This window comes from Lepidochelys olivacea (assembly GCF_965140295.1).
Source record: "Lepidochelys olivacea isolate rLepOli2 genome assembly, chromosome: 5".
NCBI classification, from domain to species: Eukaryota; Metazoa; Chordata; order Testudines; family Cheloniidae; genus Lepidochelys; species Lepidochelys olivacea.
In genome coordinates, this window is record NC_140415.1 from 91,071,134 (window position 1) to 91,095,818 (window position 24,685).

The window sequence follows — 24,685 nt, forward strand, 5'->3', positions numbered from 1 at the left end:
ATTATGAGAACAGTATTCTGCTGAACAGTCTTCCTGGAGAACCCCATGAGGAAATTCATATAATTTTGGAAGAGAAAAATTGAGTATCATTTTCTGAATCAAGGAAATGCTGGTCTTGATTGTTGCAGTCTGAATGCTGGAAAAAATATAACTTTTCTTCCATCCTCCCTGGACTGGTTGGAGTGTTGGAGAATTTTGAACACTTGTTTGCAAAGGTTATATAGGTCTTTGGTCTTGAAATGCACTTACACCTCTGTTGGTTAGTTTAATGATCAGAAAAAAGAAAAGTTCTTCTCCCACATACTTGGATTCAGACCCATTGATGCAAATCAGGTAATGGCACACACTGATGGCCAGTTACTCTAGGAGTCTGTCTGACCATGTGCCTTATTCTGTCATAACTTACATCCCATGCAACTACTTTGACTTCAGTGTGGTTTCATAGGATATAGATTAGGGCAGAATTTGGTCTCCTGGAACAGATTCAGCTCTTGTGGGTTGCTTACAGGTGCAACTCCACTGAAGACACTAGTGTCACATAAGGGAATAATATGGCCCCTAACCCTAGATTTTCAAAGAGTAAATATGCCCAGTTTAGTTCAGTAAATCCTCTGATACATGCGCAAGTTGAGCTTTCATGTACATACATAAGTGTGCAAAGGTTAACAGCATCCAAGGTGAAGTACATAAATAGTACAACTAAATTAGCCCACAGCTGCGTCTGAGGAACTTCAGTGATGACAACAGAGTGACACCACTATAAAACCAGTGTAGTGAGGCGAGGTTCAGTACCATAAGAGCTGTATATACATTTAGCTTGCTCTTAACATTGCCTCACTGTTGCATGACCACTAGTCAGCTCCTCTGATGGAAGCAATGGTGGCAATGCTAGTCTAAAGGAGGAGCTAGTGATCACTGGGGATTTTAACTTTGCTAGCTAGACCTGTTCTGAACAAAGTTAGATGAGACCGTGGCAAAACCACAGGTTATTAACACCATCACTAGTCTTACCAATGGAGCTGCACCCACCATAATGCAACATTGGATAGTTTTAAATAAGAGCTTAATGTAGCCACAGCCTAAAGTGACTTCAGTGAAATTCCTCAGATCAGAATCAGGCCTCAAGGCTGTAACATGGATCAGGAACGAAGTTAAAACACAGTGCAATCCTATCCACACAGAAAGAGTGAATCACGCTTTTACGGTATCACGAAAACCGGTGGTGTTGTAGCTGTGCCTTCCAGCTCCTTATTTGTTAAACTGAAGGCTAGTCCTACTGGTAAAACTGCAGGGCCCTGACAACTGAATGCGTGATTTGAAATTTCCACACGTTCCTTGTTTGTTAGGATTTCAAAATTGAGACCCTGTCCACACTGGGTGATATCAGAGCCACATTAGATATAACTGTATTTAAACATGTCATGTTATTGCTAGCAAGGTTCTTCATGACTTCAAGGAGTGTTGAGAGTGCTCAGCCCTCACAGATGGGGCCATTAGTCTGAGTTACTTTGCTTACTCTTTTGCCTCTGACTTCACTTATGGTCGATGTCCAATGAAGGCTAGAGCTGGCAATAAAACAATAAAATAAAGCATAGCAGCTGGATCTGCTATTGTACTCATATGAATTAAGGAAACATCATAAAGTGAATTCCTTCACCTCTTTTCCTCAGGCAATCACTTCTCACATATCCCAGAGTTGCTGACAGACTTCTGTCCTGTTTGTTTCGGCACAGCCTACCCAACAGTTGATTAACTCCTTTTTTCCTCTCGAGAACCCAAATGTTGCTCTTTTAGTACAGATTTGGTTAAGTTACAGCCCACAGTCACCACCAGAAAAAGGGAATCACCAGCCAGTTAGGTGCCCCAAAACAACACCCAAAGCAGAAGGGCCTGGTCTGCTGGCAGTTGCATCCAAGCTGCAAATATTTTTCTTAACTAGCATTAAATTTTGGTTGAGACAAGATGATTGTGTTAGAAAGTGTTCTTTGTAATCTGTTTTTTAAAAACCTGGGACCTTGACTTTTGTTGAGTGAAGAGTTTGTTATTACAGTCCTATTGCAAGCCACGTGTTGTGGTATTAGAAAGGTACTCTTGTGTATTTTGCTTTGTTAGTAAGTCTAACCTCTAACTGTGATACAGTGTGAAGATTAAAAAGCAAAGCAAATCTTGGCTTGCAAGGGTATATTGAGATGTAAATTGATCAATGAACTAGCACATTTTTTCAGGAGTTGGTTGTTTCTTCTTACCTATTATGGCCAACTTTGCTTCATTATGAATAGGAAGCTGCAGTAGGACTTAGTCTCTCATGTTAAAGACTGGACCTCTTTTTTCAGCAAAAGCTTTGATATTCTAAATTTCCAGTTCCAAAAGTGCGTTACAATAAAGGATCAATATTTTCACCAAAACATTTTTAAAATTGAATGTTTTGATACAAAATCATTATTTCACAAAACACACACATACAGCAACATTTTGTGACTATGAAATGGCCTGGAATGAAATTGTAAACATACAGTGGTCAGGTTGTGACATTAATTTGTTTCCCTATGTTAGGAAAAGATATATATAGAAAATATTTCCTATCTTTATGTTATATTTTTTATATACACACACTGAGCTATACCACTGTATGGGCATAATTTGCATCTAGATTTAAGGAATGTGCTCACATGCTACTGTTCTACTTTTTTGTCCAGCTTGCAGACTTGGCAAAGCATCTGCTTCACATAAGGGAAAAGATGGAATCAAATTGCCCAGGTTTAAATTAGTTCACTATGTGCTAAGTAGTGGTTTTGGAGCTGTGGGTGTAATTATTTTTGCAGTATTTTCTTTGTCTACAGAAAGCTAGGAAATTACCGAAAGAAAAGGTGGAAAATATTAACTGAATGCCAGCAACACTTTAAAAGAATGTCTTGAGGTGTTAGATCTTCAATAAATAAATTATGCTGGATTATTAGTTCTGCTATCTGAGGTGCACCTGTAACTGCAGGTTTTCATTGAGAAGTTGATTTAAAAAATATGTGAATGGCAAATTAGAATATGAACTGTACCTCATGTAACCACAAAATTTAACACCTACTGCTAGCTCCATTGCAAATTGCTGATTTGTGTGACTAGAAAGAGAATCAAGAAAAATTGTTATTTCTAAAGGAAATATTTGTCATATGCTTATTAATAGTGATATGAATTTACCTTTCTGTACTGTACATGGTGTTCTATGACAAACTATTGTTATAACAAAACTAGTACATCTGAGGTTAAAGAAAGAATATAGGGTTCTTTGACATTGTTGGCTTTCATGCTACGCTGGCTGGATTGCAGTAGACACACGGTGGTTGTGGCTCCTCATGAAAAGGCTGAGACTTTTAGTTGTAAATGATCCCACAGCATGAATATAAATTCTCTGATCTGTGACCACGAATAGATCATCCATCAGGAAATTGCCAAATAACAACAACTCCTACTCTGCATATGAGCCAGCTGGCTAGGTATTTGAGAACCAAGCTGCAAAACATTTGTTGTCTCATGGAAAAGAAAAAAGGCATCAGTTAAGAGGGACCAAAAGGCTGGGTTTTTAAAACTTTAATTGTACCTTAAAACATTACATTTACAGCCAATAAATGGCACAGTCTGACCAACCACCCTTTGTCCAGGCTGCTACTTCAGCTCAGAAGAGGATGATGAAACATTGTAATTTGCTAGCTTTTGACCTGGCATGACAGTTCCCTAAACAGAACCTATTACAGTGATACCAACTTTGGATCATATACAGTATAAGTCAGAAACAAGTCTCTCCAGATACGCATTTCTGTTTAGACTGCATCAATTTACCTTGTATAAATTCTAAGTATTATTCATAATTTTGTTACCCTGGACATGTCAGCAAGAATTGTCAACAGCACTGTAAAAACTCGATTCTCTGAACACTTTCTAACTGCTGGGGATGCATCTCTGCTCCTTCAGTGAAATAAATCACTGTCAATCTTCTCTGCCAAAGCAAGCACATTTTCTAGCAGACCACATTACTATCACTAGATCTCCCTCCTTCTAGAGGGGATGGAAAGTGCCGCTGCTGTGGTTCACAGTCTGTCATTCACTCTGAATGGGATGACCATCTAAGGACCCTAGATCCTGGTGCCATACCAATCCTGTATCTGCTCACATCTTCAATCTGATGGGAATCCTTTCAAGTAGGCCCTCTTCCAGGAAGAGGCATGTTATGCTCAGAGTCACTCTACCCCACACATCCCATTCTTGGTCAGCAGCCAGAACTCCAGTAGAGTCTTCCAAAGCCAAGGAGGGAGTGAGGATCTCTAATATCATGCTTGCAATGTTCCGCCTGTAACCTGAGCTGCAGCACGGAAACCCATATCATGAGAGTCTAAAGATTTCTAGGGAATATGCAAGATCAATTTCCTTTGATATTACAACACAACAAGCATTCATGTTAAATTGCGTCTCCAGAGAAGGATGTCTGCAGTGCTCTTTGGCATCTTGGCTTTGGTCTAATTGTAGAGTAGCTACATGATACTAGCAAAGAAGTGAGCTGTAGCTCACGAAAGCTTATGCTCAGATAAATTTGCTAGTCTCTAAGGTGCCACAAATACTCCTTTTCGCGAATACAGACTAACACGGTTGCTACTCTGAAAACAGTTCTTATTGCATCTTTACATGCTCCTTGGTAGTGAAGCATCTTGATTGCAGTTCACTAGTTTCTTTTCTTTTCCTTTCTTTTCTTACCGGATGGGATAACAGTGTCCCTGTCAATTCTGACCTTTGCACACATGGCTGCATAGGAAAACTTGCACTTTTGAAAATAAGTCCCATGATAATGAGTTTGAATTATGATTCTTATAGATTTTAACATTTGTTCTTGTGCCACGAGGTATTGTGATTGGTATAAAAATTACTGCTCCCTTCATCACTTCCACACTCGTGTGGCTTTGCCTCTCCTGTCATGCTGTCCCTTGCACTTGGGCCCATCTCCCACTGCTCCTGTCCAATCTCTGCTTAAAACCCATTGTGTCTCTCTTCCCCTCACCAATCAGCGTGCATGCTGATCCTTTCTTGAATTATAGATCTGTGTCTTGTCTTTATTTGGCTTTCTTGTCTATCTTATATCATGAGTTGTTTAGGGCAGGGAGCATCTCTTACTCTGTGGTCATGATCCTGCAGGTGACACCATTAGCAGGAACCCCTTCACTTATGCAGAACCTAATTGACTTCCCAGGGCAGTGCAGATTGGAGAGTGATGAGGGCTGGGGGGGGGGGGGGGTGATCACACTGATTCCCACATCCACACTAGTTAATAAGATTGCAAGATTGGGGCCTATGTCTGTCAAGATGTGCACATATATGGTGTTATATTTTAACAAATGATAATGAACACAATAATATTGTAAGTATGTCAACAAGGAAACTTTGATAAACAGTTCTGTCCTCTTAATTACTTTTTATACATGTGCTGTACCATTAGTTTTGTGGATGAACATTGTATCAAATGCTCTAACCTAACATATACTTCTGTATGCCACTGTGGAGGAGACCCATGGATTCATAAAGCCGACATCTGAATCCATGAGGTCATTCATTCCTTCACAGCTCTGGCTTCCCTAGCCCCAGACCACCCACACAGCTTGTCTGCTCTTTCTGTGGTAGTCAGGGAGAGACCTGCTTGTACAATTATTCCAGAGAGAAACAGAGCAAGTTGAATTGTTATACAACAGTCACTGTTGTACACAGGGTTAAGCATTTGTAAATGCAGATTGTGTGAGAATTTATTTTTGTGGCCCAGGTAGCAATTGCATTTGAAGTACAGTTTAAGGTTTGAAAAGCCAGAAGGTGAAGTCTATGTTGGTGCTATTCTGTTTCTAGAAAAGATTTGAAGGGAGGAATCTGCATTTCTGAAATAATTAACAAAGGCTTTTTGCAGGGAGGGTGTTAGTGTGTATGAGCAAATTAGAGCAGATCTTCAACAGATTTTTGACATAGCTAAATAGAGGATGTCCATGAATAACTGTGTATGGATCCACCATTTTAATTACCTATGAAGAGATTGAGTGCTTTACACAAACAAGAAAATCAAAGATCTGATTCTCTGTCACACCAGTTTTAATAATTTGTTGTAATTCCAATAACTTCACTGAAATGATTCTTTATTTATAATAGTGTCAATGAGAAGCAAATCAGAGCCCAGATGTTATAGTTAGTTTAAATTGCATCATTTTTAGAAGACATTAATGTAGGGCCCAATTCTGTTCTCACTGAAATCAGTGGGAAGCTTACCATTATGATAACTGGGATTAGAATCAGACCCACAATAACTGATGCATTATTCTTTTTGTACTGGGTCATTCTTGCCAATTAGCTGGGGAAGCCGCAGACCCAGTGGAGCTAATAGGTATTCTTTTTTTAAAAAGTGGACAATAAAATCATAGATATTTAAACACACGTTTTTGGTGGGATAAATATCACATCAATCCGGTTGCATTTAAAAGTTCATTTTATAAACTGAGAGCAAGATTCTCCTCTCAGATACACTAATGTAAATGAGAAGTAACTTCAAGGAAATCAATGGAATTATGCAGGGGTAAAACCACCCCAAAAAGAGAATCAGACCCTTACTGACTCCAGCAATGCTGGATGCAGAGCTAGGTACTGAAGGCATGTATTCCCTAAAATAATGGAAGGGTGAGGTTGTGGTTAAGGCACAGGACAGAAAGCCAGGAGATCTGTAATTTGTTTTTTGTTTTTGATGCAAACTCCCTGTGGGACCTGAGAAAGTAGCTTACTGTCTCAGTGCTTCAGTTTTCTGTCTACCTCACGGTAGCATTGTAAGGCTAAGTCCATTCATGGTGATATTTTGATGATGAGTATCAAAAATGCCTATAAACAAATCAAAAGTAGCAACAATCATTTTATGCCAATTTTCTCACTTTCCATCAAACACTGATACAATGTGCCTTACAGTAGTATTAGCCATCGATATGTACATCACTAGTCAGGAAATGCAATAGCCACTTCATATTTTCAAGGTTTTTTCTATGATAAGGACGAGAAACATTTTTTAAAAAAACAACAATAGATTCTGGAGAATTCATTCCATGTGAAAAACATTTGTTGATCAACACTGTGGCTGAACAAAAATATGCATGCCAAATACTGCCAATAAATAAAAAAATAACCCACAAATGTTAAAATTAGCTTTTCCCTTACATACTGCTAAATATAAAAAACAGTCTTTTTTTCAGATCTCAAAAAAATCAGTAATTAATTTGCTAAAGGAACCCAAAAAATCATCAGATCCAAAAAAAGCAAGCGGTCTTAAATTGTCCATTCTTCACTAACCAATTTTTGGATGCTGTATCATGTAAATTACTGGGAAATAAAACTGATATTTATTTATTTAAATGCAAAGAGTTTTTTCAAATTGTTTTCCTGACTTCTTTAAAGTATGTAATTACTTTTTTTAAATTGGCCCCCTCTACAAATTGGTAAAAAAACAGGGGTAACATTTCACAAAAATAAACCAATTTCTTTTTCAATTTCAAATTTCTAAATTTTGAAATATCTTCAAAATTTCAAAATGCTGTATAAATTACCAGATTTACCTGAAAATCCTTAGACTATTCAGTCTTTACTCATAGATTGGATGGCATAATTTGGGAGAAGACATACTGAAGTCAAACTCAAACAGTTTAATGGGTCTAAATCAGGGGACCTGGATAATTTCCAGACAAGAATATTAAAGGAACTGGCACATGAAATTGCAAGCCCCATATCAAGGATTTTAAATTAATCTGTAAACTCGGGGCTTGTACCCTATGACTGGAGAATTGCTAATATAGTTCCTATTCTGAAGAAAGGGAAAAAAGTGATCCAGGAAACTATAGGCCTGATAGTTTGACCTCCATTGTATGCAAGGTCTTGGAACAAATTTTGAAAGATAAAATAGTTAAGGACATACGGGTAACAGTAATAGGGATAAAATACAACATGATTTTACAAAAGGTAGATCATGCCAGATCAGCTTGGTCTCCTTCTTTGAGAAGATAACTGATTTTTTAAACAAAGGAAATGCAGTAGATCTAATCTACTGAAAGGTATTTGATACAGTTCCACATGAGAAATTATTAGTTAAATTGGAGAAGATGGGGATTAACATGAGAACTGAAAGGTGGATAGGAACTGGCTAAAGGGGTGACTACAGTGGGTCATACTGAAAGGTGAATTGTCAGGCTAGAGGGAGGTTACTAGTGGAATTCCTCAGGGATCGGTCTTGGGACCAATCTTATTTAACATTTTCATTACTGATCTTGGCACAAAAAGTAAGTGTGCACTAATAAAATCTGCAGGTGATACAAAGTTGGGAGGTATTGCCAATGTGGAGGAGGACTGGAATATCATACAAGAAAATCTGGATGACCTTGTAAACTGGAGTAATAAAAATAGGATGAAATTTAATAGTGCAAAATGCAAGGTCATGCATTTAGGAAACAAGAATTTTGCTATAAGCTGGGGACTTATCAGTTGGAAGTGACAGAGGAGGAGAAAGACCTGGGTGTATTGGTTGATCACAGAATGACTGTGAGCCATGAATGTGATGTGGCTGTGAAAAAGGCTAATGCGGTCCTAGGATGCATCAGGCAAGGTATTTCAAGTAGAGACAGGGAAGAGTTAGTATCATTATATCAGGCATTGGTGAGACCTCATCTGGAATACTGTGTGCAATTCTGGTCTTCCATGTTTAAGAAAGATGAATTCAAACTGGAACAGGTACAGAGAAAGGCTACTAGGATGATCCAAGGAATGGAAAATCTACTTCATGAGAGGAGACTCAAAGAGCTTGGCTTGTTTAGCCTAACCAAAAGAAGGCTGAGGGGAGATATGATTGCTCTCTATAAATACATCAGAGGAACAAATACCAGTGCGGGAGAGAAGTTATTTAAGTTAAGGGCCAATATGGACAACTGGCCATCAACAAGTTTAGGCTCAAAATTAGATGAAGGTTTCTAACCATCAGAGGAGTGAAGTTCTGGAACAGCGTTCCAAGGGGAGTAGTGGGGGCAAAAAACCTAACTGGCTTCAAGACTGAGCTTGATAAGTTTATGGAGGGGGCGGTATAATTGGACTGCCTACAATGGCATGTGACCCATAGGCACCTGCCAATAGCAAAAAATCTCCAATGGCTGGAGATGGGCCACTAGATGGGGAGGGCTCTGAGTTAGCACAGAGAATTCTTTCCCAGGTATCTGCCTGGTGGGTCTTGCCCACATGTTCAGGGTCTAACTGATCACCATATTTGGGGTCGGGAAGGAATTTTCCCCAGGTCAGATTGGCAGAGACCCTGTGGCGGTTTCACCTTCTTCTGCAGCATGGGGCACTTGCACATTTAAACTAGTGTAACTGGTGGATTCTCTGTAACTGAAAGTCTTTAAATCATGATTTGAGGACTTCAGTAACTCAGCCAGAGATTAGCGTTCTATTACAGGTGTGACTGGATGAGGTTCTGTGGCCTGCAATGTGCAGGAGGTCAGATCAGATGATCACAATGGTCCCTTCTGACCCGAAAGTCTGTTCTTCGTTCAAAACTAGAAAGTTGAATTCCTGCTTTAAGTGGAAAAAAACCTAAACCATGGAGCTGCAAAAAAGCATCCATAATGAATATATACAAAGGAGTAGCATAGGTATATTACTATTAGTTTATGTATAATAAGAATATGCACACTCACAACATGATGTTTTTATAAGGGGTTTATCTGTAGAGTCACATCTATATTCAGAATGAAAACACACTGAAAGTGGGATAACATTAGGTTCCATAGGTGGGGAAGAGAGAAGATTTTCAGGAACAGATACACTTCTGTTCCAAAGACATGACAATCCTCCCAGTGAAGAACCCAGATTTGTCTTTTAAGGAAGATGGTTATATTTTCATTTGTTGTTATGCCCTGCAGTGGATGTGAATATAGCTTCATTTCCTGTCCAGTGAAGAAAAGAAAGGAAAGAAAAGAAAAGAAAAGAAAACGAAAAATAACCCCTGTTCTCCGGGGGATGACTTCTGTTGTTCTGTGCATTAACATCTGTCAAATGACTGTTGGAATAAGCACACTTCAGTTTCATGGCTTTTTTCCACACTAACATCTGGTGAGTCACAGGTGCTGGCAAAGGAAACCACCAGTCCACTGAAATGTACTGAGGAGCTCTTTGTTATTTTAATACCACATTGGGAGAGTACTTAATTTGCTCTGATTTGAAATGTTCCTTATGGACAAGGTGCTCTGTAAACAGTGTTCCAGAAAAGACTCAAGTCAACAAAATTTTTATTTGCAAACAGAGAACTTTAAAAAATGAAACAATTGTGCAGTGTCTCCACACTAGCTGTGCTGTTTTGGGTGCAGGAGAGTTGCTGTTTTACTTCATGTCCACACTAGTGCAGTACTAAAGCCCTTCCAGCTCTGTGAAGTAGTGGCTTTTCAGAGTCTGGAAGACCTCATAGCTCAGGAAAATTGTGGGAGACGAAGTCAAATTTCCATAATTCCCTGAGGGAACTCCTATAAACCCTCTTATGCCAGTGCCATTTCCTAATTTTTTCCTCAAAATGGAGGCGAGGGTGAAAACTCAGCTCTCACTCTTGGCACAGCAGGTAATATTTCTATTGGAGGTCTGGGAAACCAATCATGAGACATCTGAGGTGGCTGTGGGCAGATGGTCCCAGCAGTACCTACTGAGAGACAGATTTCACGTTGCCCTTGTGGTGTCCCCACCACCACTTCAGTAGACATCATCATGCTTGTACCTGTGGATGGTCTTCAGTGGGTAGAGTACAATTTTTTGGTCATGACCACAATCACAGACTGGTGGGATGATCAGCAGTGGTTCCATAATTTCAGGATGAGGAAGAAAAAATTTGGTGAGCCAGCCCTGACACCATGGAATCAGATTACCTGGGAGAATGCTGTGGAAAACAGTGGCAATTACCCCATGGAAGCTGGATAGTCACTGTTCAGCAGAGCATGAAGCTGAGGTTGGGAGCACTTGTGGTGGAGATTTGCAAGCAAAATAGGTAGTATGTTGCAGGATCCTGTGGTCAAAGTGGCCAAAATGCCAAAGAACATTGAAAGATTTCATTGATTTACATTTTCTAAGGTCAGAAGGGACCACTGTGATCATCTAGTCTGACCTCTTGTACAGTACAAGCCACAGAACTTCCCTAGAATAATTCCTAGAAGTAATCTTTTATAAAAACATCCAATCTTGATTTTAAAATGATCAGTAATGGAGAACCCACCACAACAGTTGCGGTTCTTGAACTATTAAGGAACCAGTGATAAAACCCATGTACTGGTTCTGTGTGTCCCACAACAAGCCCAGAAGTATATAAAGAGAAAGAAATACTAGTCAATAGTGATGTAAGTTTTAGTGGACACAGTAGATTTACAGTGTCAAGGTTCCTCCCCCACTCTGAACTCTAGGGTACAGATGTGGGGACCTGCATGAAAAACCTCCTAAGCTTATCTTTACCAGCTTAGGTCAAAACTTCCCCAAGGTACAAAATATTCCACCCTTTGTCCTTGGATTGGCCGCTACCACCACCAAACTAATACTGGTTACTGGGGAAGAGCTGTTTGGACGTGTCTTTCCCCCCAAAATACTTCCCAAAACCTTGCACCCCACTTCCTGGACAAGGTTTGGTAAAAAGCCTCACCAATTTGCCTAGGTGACTACAGACCCAGACCCTTGGATCTTAAGAACAATGAACAATCCTCCCAACACTTGCACCCCCCCTTTCCTGGGAAATGTTGGATAAAAAGCCTCACCAATTTGCATAGGTGACCACAGACCCAAACCCTTGGATCTGAGAACAATGAAAAAGCATTCAGTTTTTTACAAGAAGACTTTTAATAAAAAAATAGAAGTAAATAGAAATAAAGAAATCCCCCCTGTAAAATCAGGATGGTAGATATCTTACAGGGTAATTAGATTCAAAAGCATAGAGAACCCCTCTAGGCAAAACCTTAAGTTACAAAAAAGATACACAGACAGAAATAGTTATTCTATTCAACACAATTCTTTTCTCAGCCATTTAAAGAAATCATAATCTAACACATACCTAGCTAGATTACTTACTAAAAGTTCTAAGACTCCATTCCTGGTCTATCCCTGGCAAAGAGGACTACAGACAGACCCAGACCCTTTGTTTCTCTCCCTCCTCCCAGCTTTTGAAAGTATCTTGTCTCCTCATTGGTCATTTTGGTCAGGTGCCAGCGAGGTTACCTTTAGCTTCTTAACCCTTTACAGGTGAGAGGAGCTTTCCCCTGGCCAGGAGGGATTTCAAAGGGGTTTACCCTTCCCTTTATATTTATGACATACAGTGATTACTGTAATCCTCTGGCAAAGGAGAATCCATTTCCATTTTGCATATTCCCTGTGTTTCCAGATAGCACTAACTGAATACCAGTGTAAATGAGCCATTTTGATTAGCTCGCTGCTCAATCTGCAATAATTTTTCTTTTAAAAAGATAGAAACTGTGTTAGAAGCAGTTTCAAAAGGGCAAATATGTTTGTCCAAAGTAACTAGGTTTTAATCTGAGAGAGACAAAGTAGGTGAGTTTCAGAGTAGCAGCCGTGTTCATCCCTGCGGCCCACCGCTTCCCGCAGCTCCCATTGGCCAGGAATGGCGAACTGCAGCCACTGGGACCTGTGGGGAGCTGTGCCTGCGGATGGTCAACATCAGCAAAATGTCTTGCGGCTCACCATCAGAATACCCTGATGGGCCACATGCGGCCCACAGACGGCAGGTTGCCCACCACTGGTATAGATAATACTTAGTCCTGCCATGAGTGCAGGGGACTGGATTAGATGACCTCTCGAGGTCCCTTCCAGTCCTATGATTCTATGGAATATCATGGAAATATGCTAGCTGTTGGTTGTCCATATTATTCTTAGTTAATAGCCTTGGTAGCCCAATTCTGTAACCACAAGGAATTTTATTCCCTTGGATAAAGTTATGCTCCTGCTTACTGTTTGCAGGATCAGGACCTATATATTTCTTAAATTCTGTCAGCATTTTTCATTTGCCCTGGTTGTATGTGTAAATGTAATCATTTCTGGTGCTGCTCACCTCTTTCTGAGCTGATCCCCAGCCTTTTCCCACCTCTCCTTTTTCAGACCAGATTCAAAAATAATGGGAGTCTTATGTAAGGATGCGGTGTAGGACAAGAGCAGTGTAGCCTTAACCAAGGCTTTGGTCCATGTCTCTGAAGAAAAACACATGCAGCAATGTGATATATGAAAATTCCATCTTGAGGTTTGGGTGACAAACCACTCTAGTGTGACGCAAGGTTTGTGATGACATCAGAAACTTGCAATAGGATTATAGCCTTACATTATTTGGCCCAGGCCGCCTACCTTTTTTTCTTCGTGTGGCTGTGATTCAGATTGCTCTGACGTAGAGGCAAAAGATTATTATGAAGATATAGGTTTTTTGGCCCCTGAAAATAAACTTGGTGGCCTCTTTTAATTCAGCTTATGGGCTACTACCCATATTATAGAAACCACGAGCTGATATTGTGGTGTGGGTTTTTTCCTCTCCTTTAAGTAAGAACTGGATTGAATTTGAATGGTGCTAAATCCATTTTAACATCCCACTAGAAAGCTTCTTCTCTAGGTCATGATGGTGCACAGACAGAGCCATGGGGGAAGACTGTGTTCACAAGAGACCCAATCTTCAAGGGTGCTAAGCACTCTTAGCTTGCATTTAATTCAATCAAGGTTGTGGGTGCTCAGTACTTTTGAAAATCAAGCCCCATGTGGCCTGGGGAGAATCCAGTATGTTTAGTATCTCATTATTCAGGAGCTTAAAAATGATTGAAAGAGGGGAAAAAAACCAACAAACCCAAATTTCATAAACATTCATTAAAGTCCATCATCAGTGTTTAAGCAGCACAATAGCATAACAATATGTCAGTTGTCACTTTGTACCGTGCACATTTTATGCCCAAATTACCCCAATAACCTAAATAAGAAAGGAGAAAATGTACAAAGAATTCATATGGCCATCTGGAATGTATAATGTGGAAAGATCTGGAATGCATTACATGGTCTGGAAAGTGGCTGGTCGAATTCCAGAGAGCTAAGATAGACTTCAAAGTCTGGCCACACATCAGTGAAACTGCTGATCAGCTCAGATATTTAAAGTGGCTGTAGATGAATGAATTTATTACATTTTTTATCTGTTGCATTCATATGGGAAAACATGACATAGACAGGTACTCCATTAATTTCATGCTGGATTTTTTGTGGAACTATAAACCATATTTTCAAAATCTTATGTTGTCTCATGACTTTAAAAAAAATGGTTTTCCTTGTCCATTATATTGCTGTATTACAAGGGCAATACAAATGTGCAGAAAAATATGGCAGGATTAAAATATGCTTTTTCATACTAGAACATGGGTAATAAAAAGCATCTTTTCAAGAACAGGGTTTTTATTTGATTTTTAAAAACAAAGTCGAAAACAAATGAATCATCTCAGCTCTTCCAAACGTTAAACCATCCTCCTCCAGAATTAACTGCTGGACCTGGATCCTGATGGTCCAAATTCCCAACATTCTTTTTGATATGGTGTTGATGAGAAAAATGGACCCTGCTACTTTTATTAATTTAGCTTCAGAATCAGGATCGTAGGTACTCAAGGAATATTTTCCTCACCCCTGAAAAGAGACAACCAATTTGTGGGATTTGATTTTCAATAATGGGGTAAATGAATTCCCCCAACTACCCAACTCTCCTTTTTCCTTCTTTGAAAGTTGAAGTTATTACAGCACTTGATATAAAGAATCCTTCGCTCAGCTGACAAGGCTGAGCTACTGTATCTGACCTACTGCTTTCATGAACTTTGCTATGTACTGCAAGTAGTCAAACATCAACCTCAGTTATAAGCAGCAAAAGTAGTATTTCCTCTAATGTGACACAAAAATGCTACTCAGAACAGAATCTTACCAAAGTAGTTACAGTGTGGTTTTTTTCTACTGAATATTCTTCACTAACCAATTTTTCCCTTTAATTTCCTGCTCCCATTGATTTAAGTGGTTACTGTAACAGGTAAACTCCTGGGAGAGATTTAATTAATATTTGATGCTAATGTAATGCATGCCCCTCGCTTCTATGACTATAGGCAGCCCCAAGAAGGTAACTTGCTATCTACTACAGATAAGCTCAGGTGACTGTATGCTTGTGTTTTGTTTCTGGCAAAACCCTAATAATCGAGTTTTACCTTTCCAAGAACACCACCAAACTCGTACTCTTGGCTCATGCACTTAGCCATTATCCAGCAATGGCAGAATACACACAGACGTATGCAGCAAGCCATCCCCCAGCACTGCCAATATACACATAGGCCCATGCAGCAAGTCAGCCCTTAGTGTTTTAGAAGTATTGGTAAACAAGTACCCATATTGTCCAAAAAGAGATAGAAGCACGCAAGAAATCATTCCCTCCTTCAAGACACCAACACCCTCCAGCAGCCTCCCTCCCATCTTTTCACCCAGGCAAGTAACTCCTCCTGCCTGGACAGCTGAATGACCAATTTAGGTAAGTAATCAGCCAGTCTTGGTCATTTAGTCCCCTTCCTTTCCCCCTACAATATTAAGGGACCTTGACTGTGCTTTTCAAGTCCTAGCTCCTCTTGGGCATTACTATGGACCTGATCCAGTTCTCTTTAAAGTCAATGTGAGTTTTGCCCTATGACATTAAGAGGTGTGGCACCAGAAGTATCATCATCTGGAACAGCACTGGCTACTTGTGAACACAGAATCTGGCTGTTGCCCTAAAAGTGGGCAGTTTGTTTAAAAGCAGAAGACATGCAGGACTTGTAGGTGACTTTAAGACGGATGCATTGGTGTCCTCCCCATCTCTCTGGGAACTGATGCTTTTCTGATCTCCTTCCCTATACTCTTTAAAATTTTTCAGTGGTGAGTCCCCCTCTGAAGGCTCAGAAGTCAAGGTGTTTCATCTCATTATCACCAACAATAATCAAGCATGCAAACATCCCATTCCCATGGTAATTTGACACATCAGCTTCTGGTTCCTTCTGAAGCCCAGATGTGGAGGGACACAATAATGGACAATGAAAAAAGAAAAGTTAACTGAACATTTTGGAATCTCCAAGTAGACTCAATTGTAGAAACAGGCAAGAATCAGGTGCCATTTCACTTACCCTTAATTCATACCTTTAAAAGAGGAGCAAAGTACCTTACATAAATGTAATTAAAGTCCCAGCCACACTTCCTAAGCATCTGTGTTTCACAGATGAAACCACTCTGAAGACATTGCAGATTGACTTTAAATCAGCACTGAGAGAAAAGGAACATCTGTTTCATGTAGTAAAAATTTACACTTTTTATCCTAGCTTTTGGCACAACTACGGTGGGCATCATGGAGTGCACAGTAGGAGAAAATATGACAGTGAGACTACTGGAGACATAGCATCTGTATGGAGGCTGAATTGTGATAAGATGACAGTCTGAAAAATCACCAAGAAACCTCACTACTAGATCCTTCATTTAACTTTTGCCATGTCTTGGTTGAGAACAGTGAGTAGATGAGAACGGTGACTAGCCAAAACATTCTTTCACCACAAAGCCCATACATTTTAACTAAAGACACATCCAAATCAAATCCCTAGGTTTGAACATCTACACATTTTGGAAAGAGTTAAAATTGGATCTGAATTTTCTGTACCAGGCCCATCTCCAGTGTTTTAATCAAAAGAATAAAGTTGCCTGAAAAAAATAGTGTTTCTGGAATTCATTCAAATTCCCAATAACTGCTTGATTTGACCATGTTTATAGACCATATTACTTGCCATTCACAAATACTTGGAGGGATTTTTATTTGAACAGAAGGAATGGATATTTTTCATATAGATACTTGTATTTGAAAGCAAACTAGGCTATTCATGCTTGAACTACTGTATTAGCTATTAGTTATTCATTATTTCCCATTGTTAATCTCTTATTTTAAAAAAATGATTTATCTAATTAGGGAGCAGAAACAATACTATGTGTAGGCTTGGAAGGATTAGATTTTGTTGGTAAACATCAATTTCATTGTACACACACAAACTGATAAAAAATATTTCCATCGGTAATAATCAAAATTTACAAACAGGCAAAGAAAGAAAAATGCTGATTGAGAATGTATTAGAGTTTGATTTAGGGATATTGACTTTGTATATTTTGAAATGTGATGTTGACAATTTGTTTTAATGGTTATAAAGTTGTAATTTTTTTAATCTCAACATCTACTTGTGACACTCTGTTTCTCAGGGGAAAACCTTGCACCCCCATGTTCATCCTCATAATATGATTTTGTGGTATCCAGTGCAAAGTTTGTCCTGTCGGGTGTCTCCAGAAGGCTCATGATGCACTGATTATGGTTGTTATAGTAATGTTATAGGTTGTAATTTCATGTATGTAGTTATGAGGCTGAAAATGTGTCCTCATGGTTTAAAACAAGCCCAGGAAAAATTCTCCAGGAACAGAAGGGTAGTTCACACCTCATAAGGGCATGTATGAGACTAACACAGCCCAGCCTCACAGGAACAAAGGAAACTGGACTAGGCAGCAACAAAGGATCTGTTGGACTCTCCAGTGAGTCACCCACCTTCCCTTGGTCAGTCTGGGACTACGATGAGGTAATACTCATCTGATCCTGAAGGGGGGGCAAAGCCAAGGGGGAAGAAAGAACATGATAAAAGGGAGAGACATTTGCCATGCTCTTCCTCTCTCTTCCACCTACATCTACAGACACCACCACCAAGCGACTGAAGTGCTGATCAAAGGGGAGAGCCTGGCTGAATGGCAACCAGCCAGCCTGTGGGGAGAAGCATATAAGTTTGTAAGGGCATTGACAGTGTTAAGATCAGCTTAGAAAGCATTTTGCTTTTATTTCATTTGACCAAATCTGACTTGTTTTGCTTTGACTTATAATCACTTAAAATCTATCTTTTGTAGTTAATAAATGTATTTGTTTATTCTACCTGAAGCAGTGCATTTGGTTTGAAGTGTGTCAGACTCCCCTTGGTATAACAAGCCTGGTACATATAAATTTCTTTGTTAAACTGAAGAACTCATATAAGTTTGCAGCATCCAGCAGACATAACTGGACACTGCAAGACAGAGTTTCCTAGGGTTGTGTCTGGGACCGGAGATATTGGCTAGTGTCATTTGTTGAACAAGCCAAGCAGTGACTGGCCAAAAGTGCTTACTCACAAGCTGGAAGGAGCTTACATGCCAGAGGCTGTGCATGAAGAGCCCGGGAGTGGGGGTCCTCACAGCAGAGCAGGGTAAGGCTGGCTCCCAGAGTCGAGGATTGGAGTGACCTAGCAGATTACCAGTCTGGATAACACCAGGGGAACATCACTCTACTGCCATCAAATTGTTGTCTGACCCTTACCCCCATAATTTCCAATGACTGTGAACATTTAAATTGATAAAAATAAAAAATGCTTAAAACCCATAATTTTGTGCAACGGTAAAATTTTAAAATGATAAATTTTTAAAAGCTGAAAAAGAAACATTGACATTATTTATCAAAATTATATTTTAACCCCCCCCTCTGAATTCTTAGAAGCCTAACTATGTGATTTAGGTGACCATGAATAACTAAGAATGAACAGTTAGTGTGAACAATTTGGAAATTCCCCGTACACTGAAGTTTGAAGTTTGTTCATAGATTTAATAGATTATACGTCCAGAAGGGACCACTCTGATCATTTAGTCTGACCTCTTGCATAACACAGGCCATAGAACTTTCCCAAAATAGTTCCTGTTTGAACTAGAACATATCTTTTAGAAAAATATCCAATCCTGATTTTAACATTTCCAGTGATGGTGACTCCACTACAATCCTGGGTAAGTTGTTCTAGGGTTAATCACCCTCACTTATTTCTTTCACTTTATTCTATTTAACTACCCTCACTTAAATTATCCAGTGCACATGTGCAAATAATGAATGAATTTACAAAAATCAGGATCAGTTTGGGAATGATTTCAACTAGCTGTACAAAGGAATAATAGAATTATCACATGGCCTAAGTGTGAATGATATCACAAATTTTAGATTTAATAAACTTCTGAACAATCTTAAATGCCCTGGATGTAGCAGCTTAGGAAAGTGATCTGGAACTCAGATCAGAAGACATGGAGGAAGAGAACCAGGCCCTCTGAGAGATGAGAATTGTTCCCAGTAATCACAATGGGGTAATGACTCCAAAGCCTAATGGGGGATACTTAAAATGTTGACACTAACTATTCTATTGCTGATTATTTTGCAGACATGTCAAGCTTGAAGAAAATACTGGCAGATATTAGGACAAGGTGCAGTGTGGCAACTAGTTCTTGCTGGAGTCGGGAATGAGGATTCAGCCACCTTAACTAAAATGTGGGATGGTGGCCAGGACCCAGGCAGTTTGAGTGCCACTAAAAATCAGCTCGTGTGCCGCCTTTGGCACACGTGCCATAGGTTGCCTACCCTACTCTACTACATGTTAAAAGTAACACCCCGCCTTGCCTACATTAGAATACTCTAGTTGGAAGCTACCATTTTCTAATGACACACCTTTAAATCCTAATCAAGACACATCTTACATCACTTCCACCCTTCTCCAAAAGCAGTCTGGGGGGAGAGAGGATACATCCCCCTCCCTACTACAAAAGCTTCAACTATCTCCTAGCTGCCCCAAACCAAATCTTGTTCCCACATCTTCCTGGGTTCTAAATGACCCATACATCCCTTAGCCAAGGATTAGAACTTCTCAAGCACAAAGAAGCATTTCAGTATAAAAATCTGTACCATACTGACTGGAGGAGAGAGGACAGTGAAGGAGAGAGAGGACTTGGTGGACAGCGTCACGTAATTCTGAGCTAATGGACTACATAGGGTATGAAGTCTGGTCTGTAACTTAAAATCTTACTTCTCTGTAACAAGGAGGACATGGAATCATTAGTGAATGTTTAGGATACTTATCTGTTAGGTTTGGCTTCACCTTTGTGCCTTTCTCATTTCTCTTCATGATTTGTTTCATGTTCATCCCATTCTCAATTAAGTGTTCTATTTTTTAGAATGGTTTATTTATCCTTTTGGAGCATTTAATTTCCTCTTTGCCAATCTAAGCCAAAACACAGCCAGTTTCCTTCGCCTGATGTTTGACCAGGAGCATGTATTTTTTTTAAACTGTTATGAATTTGAAAACAAGCTTCAGCCCAAATGAGATCATGCATGGACTTTTGAATGGCAAAACTAGGCGTGGTTGTCATGTTCATAATTAGCTAATGAGGAAATACATAAGTTGTTTTCAGAGCCATTCATCATCTGGTGTGTGTCCCATTAGAATGCCAAGTTTTTTCTGAGAATCACTGGTGATGAAAAGCCATAGATATTTTGCCATACAAACTATGTGATTTAATGTGTACTCCCCTAAGGAACTGACATGGAAAAAAAGACTTTAACACAAGTTTTCTGATCTAATGCCCAGGATATATTGTGGTTTTGTTGCTTTCTACATATTTTTATGAAAAAAATCTTTTAAATTGTGCATATTTAAACATAAAAGAACCCAAAAGACTAAAATAATTGCACTATAAACATTAATTCTACATAAAATGAAGCAGTAAAATATATAGAGAAGGTACTGTATATGGTACATTATCAGGCAAATACCCTTTTTTCAAAGATGCATTCCAAAATTATTAAGCATATTGAAAAGCAAGTCAGAACATCTTTGAAGTGATCATATTTTACTTTCCCCAGACTTTAGCCGAGTTGTTGTCCCCTTAAGTTAGTCTTCGGGTAAATCTTACATAATATATAACCATACTTTCTTTTTATGGTGTATAATACCTTTCATCTGAGGATCTCAAAGTGTTTTTCCAATCTCTAATTATCCACTCTATGTGAATGAGCGGGGGCAGGTAGGTAGGTATTATCTCATAAATGGGTAACCTGAAGCATGGAGAAGTTATGCCTATCCATGGTCATAGAATGAGTCAGTAGCACAGCTGAGAAAGGAACTCAGGAGCCTAAATCATTGTACAGCTCTACCCACTAATAATGCTCTTTCCTTTTTGCCTAGTGGAGCGAGCACTGGCTAGGGTTTCAGGAGACCTGTGTTCTGTTCCCATTTCTGCCTCTGGCGTGCTGGGTGACCTTGGGCAAAACAGTGCCCCACAAAGTGCCTCAGTTTCCCTTCTGTAAAATTGGGATAATAATATTGACCTCCTTTGTGAAGCACTTTGTGAACTACTGATGAAAAGTGCTATATAAGAACTTGGTATTATTATTATTCCCTTTAAAGTGAAAAGAGAAGTGGCAGTTCCCAAAACCATACATGGCTGATAGCTCCTTTGTCCTGGAGCTCATTTCAGAAAGGCCCATGGTTCTGCGACAGAATCATACAGAAGTGTGGAATTGACACTTCTCTTTTCAATTACTTTTCACTTGAATGAATTGGTGTCTGTAGAAAATATTGGGCCAATCCTGATCTAAAAGGCTCTGGAATCATTTTATCAATTACTTGGGCATTTTAAAAAAAGAACTTGGTATTATTATTATTCCCTTTAAAGTGTATCCAGCATGCCAAAACCATACAGGAATATCTAAGGGCAGCAGCTTTAAAGACACAGCAAAGCTAATCAGTCCCAACACTGCATGAGTTTGTTCTGTGACATTGGAATAGGTTAGTAAAATGGATGCTAAATAGAACACCACATTTGTTCTTGACAGATTTAACTAGTGCAGCCAAGCCTTGCACAGAAAGAGCTTTTCTTCCAAAGGTTTGACCTGAACCTGAGGTAACTTCAGTGACTTATTTCCATCAGTGATGAGGGCTACCACCAACAGGTGGACAGTGCAGGTGTTATGGCTGCCCCAGACTTTGGAGGGGGTTCTCCAGGATCGTTCTGATTGCCTCTGTATGGGCAACGGACAGAATGCAGTGGGTATAATACAGAGGCTTAATGCTGCTACTCCCAGATTCTGGACAGCAATAGGGAGTAAGTCAGCTGCCTTTTAATCTCCCAGTAAAACGAGAGGCCTAAAGTGGAGAAAGGAAAAGCAGGTGGAAAGCTTAAAAAAAAAAAGCCCTCATGTGGCCCTATATAAGATACTCTGTATCTTATCCCCAGGAGCCATTAGTCTAGGATTCTGTGGAGTAAGCCCTTAGCTCCATATTAAATTCCATTGTGGAGAGCTGCCTCATTGCCATACAATCTGTGTGGCTGTAAGCAACTAGAGACATGAGGAAGGAATTAACTCCTTATCTGTTGGATCCAGCACAGAACACCTACACTCTCTCCAAAGCACATTTAGGTTTGCTACAGTCCTATGTTTTGTATCCATTTAGCAAAAAAAGTTGAATAACCTTAATTTTGATCTGCTTGGAAACAAAACCCTGCTTGGCAAAATATTTATTTATTGTTATTGTTTTATATCCAGCTTCATATAAACACAATACATGGGGGAACCAAGCCTGACGCTTTTAAATACCAATAACTTGCACAGAGCCAGTTGAACACATATTTCCATCTCTCTCTAAATGTTGGGTTGGTGGATAGCTCCTTTGTCCTGGAGCTCATTTCAGAAAGGCCCATGGTTCTGCGACAGAATCATACAGCAGTGTGGAACTGACACTTCTCTTTTCAACTGCTTTTCACTTGAATGAATTGGTGTCTGTAGAAAATAGTGATTGATAAAATGAAGGCGCTGGAATCATTTTATCAATTACTTGGGCATTTTAAAAAAATTTAGGATGATTTCATAAGGATTGTTTGTAAAATTTCACTTTTGTTCTTATTTTCCTCTGAAAATTTGAATTCAATGTAAAAGTGAGCTATTAATGGAATTTTAATTTTTAATATTTAACACCCCCCAAAAAACAGGAAATTCAGAGCTCCTGACTCTGTATAAGCAAATGTAGTAGAACCAGTGTATTTGTACAATGTGAGTGGAAGGCACATTACATATGTTACCTGCAGCCTAGAATTCTGCTCTACAGATTCTTGGATTCTGTACGCAATTATGTGGATTTACCAGCTCTAGAGGAAGGTACTTTTGTGAAGGAGAAAAGAGAAGAGACTATCAGCCAAAGTCAGACAAAGCCAAAGCTACTATCATTCTCTACTGGAATGTTTTTTCATATAAAGAGTGCATCATATCTTATACAGACATAAATATATCTTTAAAAATCATCAAAGATATTGTACCCTAGAGAATATCCTCCACTGAGGAAGAGGAACACTTCTCCAAACAAACCATCTCTAAAGAAAAAATATTACTAAAGAATACCTCTAACAAACTTTGGTAAGTGAGCTACTTTCTAGATGCTACCTTTCCTACTGCAACCCTTACTAATTCTACTTCCCTTAGTATCCCCCCCCTCGCCAAATGAGGCTTTTATAATTGCAAGCAGAATTGCAAAAAGCCCACAGGTGAACTTGCCTCTTAATTTATTCCACCCTAATTGGGGCCAACAGGATCCTTTATCAAACTGGACACAGGTGCCTTTAAAAAAAAAAAAAGCTCACAGGTATTTATTTTGCTTTACAGTCTAATTCAGCTGTAGGAGTTCCTGATATTCCCCTTGTGGACCTCCATAGGGAATTGTCTAATTATTTAGATGATACAGTGGGGGAAAGGATTTGTTTGTAGGAAAATAAGATTCATGACAGGATTGTCCATTGCACTGGACCTACCATTCAGTGATATGACCTATTAGGATAAAGATCAATTTAACAATCAAGGCCAAAACGAACAAGCAAAACCTCAGTTGTACAGTGGATTGGGCTGGGTGAAAAGAGCTCATGTTAAAGAGGTCCCTGCTTCTTGCACACCACAACATCCTATGGGTCTAAACTCTAGCCCTCTCTTTTCTCAAAGAGCTGCACAATAGTGGAAATTACTATAGCTTTAGGGTAATCAGTGCAAACTTTAGGCATGGAGTTTGGAAACAGAGAGCTCTTAGGTTCAGCCCTTACATTTAATTTTAATTAACTTCCTTACTTTTGGTTGGAGTTAAAGGCTGTAATGGTTTTATGAATTTTTATTATGCAGTGCTTTTGCCTTTATTCTGCTACTGTGCAGCTGCTTGAAGTAACTATGGTAAAGTGCATGTTATGAATAAATAAAGATGTTGTTCAAAGTCTCCCAGAACAACAGCTATATGAATGGATTTTGGCTTTCTCCATTCAACTGTTTGCATCCAATATAACACAGAAATTCTCCCATTTAACACTGTTGTAGAGATTTGGGAAATGTAACAAAATTTTAAGACAAACTCTTTGAGCTAAAATTGTCTTTGGTGTAGCTCCATTGAACTAAACCTGGTTAAGCTTAAAAGAAAAGGAATTACCCATTGTCTAATAAAGTTGAAAGATGACCATTCCTGTGGCTTTTTAAATTAAAATTAAAAAAATACATTAAGAGTTTTATATTGTTCTGTAATATTTGTATTCACTTTTCTATACACATACATTCATACATGTGAGACTTAAATGTAAAGCAGCATCAAATCTTATTAAAATAATTGGCCTGGATGTTTCTTAAATGATAAATCAAATGAAAATTTTAATTAAGATGATGTAGATATGAATAACTTTGGGACACTTTGGACATGGTTTTTAAAAT